Here is a 6,000-nt window from a genome sequence, read left to right on the forward strand (position 1 = left end):
GGTGTCCAGAAACATTGACCAATCTGTTTGCCTTGACAATCTGTAGTTCATAAGGTACAGGTACTGGAGTCGGATTTGGGCATTCCGGAACAAGATTTTGTCTGATTAAGATGCCGAAAAGTGTACGATCTACTCAACGATGGATAATAAAAGCGAAGAATTACAACTTTGAGAGTTTGTGAACCATACGGTTAAGGCAGTGAAGTGTTCGTCGTGCAGCTGCACCAGTAGTACCAAATTAGGTGGACATCATTTGGCTGCCAAAGAAAGCCAATCAGAAGTTTACCAATTTTAATTGACAGAATCTAAACCAACAAAAAGAGAAAACAAACGGAGGAGCTCAAGAATAAAAAGGCTCGAAAATGTCGGTTCCTTTTGATGCGCTACAATGCCTTTGAGTTTCGTAGACGATTCAATTTTAAGCATATCATGTTTTTGATAATTGTTTCTTGATTTCAATTGTATGAGCGAATCATTTTTCAACAGTTCATAATTTTGGATTTACAGTCATCCCTCATATTCGGAACAGTTTACAGATCGGCCAATGTTCAAAAAATCATAGCAAATCGATAATTGAACTTAATGATTCGCTTCTACCTTCATTTGAAAGCTTTTCTTGCGATCTTTCGATTGATGTATAGACCGGCTGTACATTTTTACATTTTATATCGAGTTTTCAAAGAAAAACATTGACCCTTGAAATCCACAAATTCGGAACACTTTTTTCTTACGATGTAAACAAACTTTTTTTTTTTCTCTCCAGGAGTACATATTTTTTACAAAATAATGACTTCGCACTCTGAAACCAATAAAACTCATGCTTAGTAATGTTTATGTCAATCCACCCAGCAGGGCAATTTGGCCAAATCAAAAATCCAAGTATGCAGAAGTTATCTACCAAATTGGTACATATGTCTACCTCGAAGGATTTTTAGTCTACCTCAATAGTTCAATAAGTAGCGTTGCCCTGCTGGAAAGATACCTGTTTTCAAGAAAACGACGTCAAATCAACTTCTGAAGTAATACAAAGTAGTCTACCTCCGTTCTACCTAACGAATCTGCAATCAGATTTTTCCTAAACTTCTTATAAGTAGTACTTCTCTTTATACTTAATTTTCAAAGTACTTTATATATTGATTTTGACCATGGCATCGTGTTCCTTGGAAAATTCTAGCCCGATTTGACCTATGAAAGTCCATACTTAAGTTGAAAAATGACGGTTCTAGAGCAAATTAAAGATTGTTAAAAAATGAGCTACCATGCGTCTCCATCAAACAGAATAATTCACCCTTAAGTTCAATATATCTGCAGTTCTGATTATTCCTAGCATGTAGCAAGTATTTCTGCTGCAAAATGATGCCACATAATTATTTTATCAAGTTCTACCCCATAAAGATATAAAGATAGCTAATGAATACTTAAAGAACGAAAAATGGAAATTTTAATAAACTTTCCAATAAAAGCAGCCCTGCTGACAATCTGTGGCTCATTCAATGATTGGAGAAAGTTGTTCTGATGACTTAGAATAATATTCAGTCATTCTACCAAATTCTACCTCATTGTAAAATTGTTTTTAAATACATTTATTGAGAAATTCCAACAAATTCCTTAAGAAAATTGCAATTTTAATAAAATTTTAAATAAAAGCTGCTCTGTTGATAATCTGAGGCACATTCAATGATTGGAGAATATTTTTCTGATGTCTAAGAATGATATTCAGTCATTCTACGAAATTCTACCTCATTGTAAAATTGTTTTTGAATACATTTATTAAGAAATTCCAACAAATTTCTTAAGAAAATTGCAATTTTAATAAAATTTCAAATAAAAGCAGCCCTGCTGACAATCTGTGGCTCATTCAATGATTGGAGAATGTTGTTCTGATGTCTAAGAATGATATTCAGTCATTCTACCAAATTCTACCTCATTGTAAAATTGTTTTTAAATACATTTATTAAGAAATTCCTACATATTCCTTAAGAAAATTGCAATTTTAATAAAATTTCAAATAAAAGCAGCCCTGCTGACAATCTGTGGCTCATTCAATGATTGGAGAATGTTGTTCTGATGTCTAAGAATGATATTCAGTCATTCTACCAAATTCTACCTCATTGTAAAATGGTTTTTAAATACATTTATTAAGAAATTCCAACAAATTCCTTAAGAAAATTGCAATTTTAATAAAATTTCAAATAAAAGCAGCCCTGCTCACAATCTGTGGCTCATTAAATGATTGGAGAATGTTGTTCTGATGTCTAAGAATGATATTCAGTCATTCTACCAAATTCTACCTCATTGTAAAATTGTTTTTAAATACATTTATTAAGAAATTCCAAAAATTCCTTAAGAAAATTGCAATTTTAATAAAATTTTAAATAAAAGCTGCTCTGTTGATAATCGGAGGCACATTCAATGATTGGAGAATGTTTTTCTGATGTCTAAGAATGATATTCAGTCATTCTACCAAATTCTACCTCATTGTAAAATTGTTTTTAAATACATTTATTAAGAAATTCCAACAAATTCCTAGAGAAAATTGCAATTTTAATAAAATTTCAAATAAAAGCAGCCCTGCTGACAATCTGTGGCTCATTCAATGATTGGAGAATGTTGTTCTGATGTCTAAGAATGATATTCAGTCATTTTACCAAATTCTACCTCATTGTAAAATTGTTTTTAAATACATTTATTAAGAAATTCCAACAAATTCCTTAAGAAAATTGCAATTTTGATAAAATTTCAAATAAAAGCAGCCCTGCTGACAATCTGTGGCTCATTCAATAATTGGAGAATATTGTTCTGATGTCTGAAAATGATATTCAGTCATTCTACCAAATTCTACCTCAATGTAAAATTGTTTTTAAATACATTTATTAAGAAATTCCAACAAATTCCTTGAGAAAATTGCAATTTTAATAAAATTTCAAATAAAAGCAGCCCTGCTGACAATCTGTGGCTCATTCAATAATTGGAGAATATTGTTCTGATGTCTAAGAATGATATTCAGTCATTCTACCAAATTCTACCTCATTGTAAAATTGTTTTTAAATACATTTATTAAGAAATTCCAACAAATTCCTTAAGAAAATTGCAATTTTGATAAAATTTCAAATAAAAGCAGCCCTGCTGACAATCTGTGGCTCATTCAATAATTGGAGAATGTTGTTCTGATGTCTTAAAATGATATTCAGTCATGCTACCAAATTCTACCTCAATGTAAAATTGATTTTAAATACTTTTATTAAGAAATTCCAACAAATTCCTTAAGAAAATTGCAATTTTAATAAAATTTCAAATAAAAGCAGCCCTGCTGACAATCTGTGGCTCATTCAATGATTGGAGAATGTTGTTCTGATGTCTTAGAATGATATTCAGTCATTCTACCAAATTCTACCTCATTGTAAAATTGTTTTTAAATACCGTAAACTGGGGTCAATCGGGACACATGGGGCGAATTGGGACAGCATTTTTAACCATGTTGGAGCACAATATTTTGATTTTTCTGGTTGGTTTCGGTTAGAACAGACTCAGGCCAACAAAATGTGTACATCCATTTCCAAATTTAAAAGCTTTAAGTGCTCTAAAAACTGCTGTCCCTATTCAGACTGTAGTCCCGATTCACCCCAGATTACGGTACATTTATTAAGAAATTCCAACAAATTTCTTAAGAAAATTGCAATTTTAATAAAATTTCAAATAAAAGCAGCCCTGCTGACAATCTGTGGCTCATTCAATGATTGGAGAATGTTGTTCTGATGTCTAAGAATGATATTCAGTCATTCTACCAAATTCTACCTCATTGTAAAATTGTTTTTAAATACATTTATTAAGAAATTCCAACAAATTCCTTAAGAAAATTGCAATTTTAATAAAATTTTAAATAAAAGCTGCTCTGTTGATAATCTGAGGCACATTCAATGATTGGAGAATATTTTTCTAATGTCAGAGAATGATATTCAGTCATTCTACCAAATTCTACCTCATTGTAAAATTGTTTTTGAATACATTTATTAAGAAATTCCAACAAATTCCTTAAGAAAATTGCAATTTTAATAAAATTTAAAAATAAAAGCAGCCTTGCTGACAATCTGTGGCTCATTCAATGATTGGAGAATGTTGTTCTGATGTCTAAGAATGATATTCAGTCATTCTACTAAATTGTACCTCATTGTAAAATTGTTTTTAAATACATTTATTAAGAAATTCCAACAAATTCCTTAAGAAAATTGCAATTTTAATAAAATTTCAAATAAAAGTAGCCTTGCTGACAATCTGTGGCTCATTCAATGATTGGAGAATGTTGTTCTGATGTCTAAGAATGATATTCAGTCATTCTACCAAATTCTACCTCATTGTAAAATTGTTTTTAAATACATTTATTAAGAAATTCCAACAAATTCCTTAAGAAAATTGCAATTTTAATAAAATTTAAAATAAAAGCAGCCCTGCTGACAATCTGTGGCACATTTAATGATTGGAGAATGTTGTTCTGATGTCTAAGAATGATATTCAGTCATTCTACCAAATTCTACCTCATTGTAAAATTGTTTTTAAATACATTTATTAAGAAATTCCAACAAATTTCTTAAGAAAATTGCAATTTTAATAAAATTTCAAATAAAAGCAGCCCTGCTGACAATCTGTGGCTCATTCAATGATTGGAGAATGTTGTTCTGATGTCTAAGAATGATATTCAGTCATTCTACCAAATTCTACCTCATTGTAAAATTGTTTTTAAATACATTTATTAAGAAATTCCAACAAATTCCTTAAGAAAATTGCAATTTTAATAAAATTTTAAATAAAAGCTGCTCTGTTGATAATCTGAGGCTCATTCAATGATTGGAGAATGTTGTTCTGATGTCTAAGAATGATATTCAGTCATTCTACCAAATTCTACCTCATTGTAAAATTGTTTTTAAATACATTTATTAAGAAATTCCAACAAATTCCTTAAGAAAATTGCAATTTTAATAAAATTTCAAATAAAAGCAGCCTTGCTGACAATCTGTGGCTCATTCAATGATTGGAGAATGTTGTTCTGATGTCTTAGAATGATATTCAGTCATTCTACCAAATTCTACCTCATTGTAAAATTGTTTTTAAATACATTTATTAAGAAATTCCAACAAATTCCTTAAGAAAATTGCAATTTTAATAAAATTTCAAATAAAAGCAGCCTTGCTGACAATCTGTGGCTCATTCAATGATTGGAGAATGTTGTTCTGATGTCTAAGAATGATATTCAGTCATTCTACCAAATTCTACCTCATTGTAAAATTGTTTTTAAATACATTTATTAAGAAATTCCAACAAATTCCTTAAGAAAATTGCAATTTTAATAAAATTTCAAATAAAAGTAGCCTTGCTGACAATCTTTGGCTCATTCAATGATTGGAGAATGTGTTTCTGATGTCTTAGAATGATATTCAGTCATTCTACCAAATTCTACCTCATTGTAAAATTGTTTTTAAATACATTTATTAAGAAATTCCAACAAATTCCTTAAGAAAATTGCAATTTTAATAAAATTTCAAATAAAAGTAGCCTTGCTGACAATCTGTGGCTCATTAAATGATCGGAGAATGTTGTTCTGATGTCTTAGAATGATATTCAGTCATTCTACCAAATTCTAACTCATTGTAAAATTGTTTTTAAATACATTTATTAAGAAATTCCAACAAATTCCTTAAGAAAATTGCAATTTTAATAAAATTTCAAATAAAAGTAGCCCTGCTGACAATCTGTGGCTCATTCAATGATTGGAGAATGTTGTTCTGATGTCTTAGAATGATATTTAGTCATTCTACCTTATTCATAGATTCATATTTATTTTCATATTCATAGATTGCCAGTAGAGGGTGACGATTCTCGAGATTTTCAATTTCCCGGGAATCGAGAGTTGAGTTTTGCAATTTCCCGGGAATTCCCGGGACCCGGGATTTTTTTTTGAATAGCAAAAAGTGACAATAACTTAAAAAGGAAATTAAAAAAAAGTGT

This window comes from Culex pipiens, chromosome 1, assembly GCF_016801865.2.
Source record: "Culex pipiens pallens isolate TS chromosome 1, TS_CPP_V2, whole genome shotgun sequence".
Lineage (NCBI taxonomy): Eukaryota > Metazoa > Arthropoda > Insecta > Diptera > Culicidae > Culex > Culex pipiens.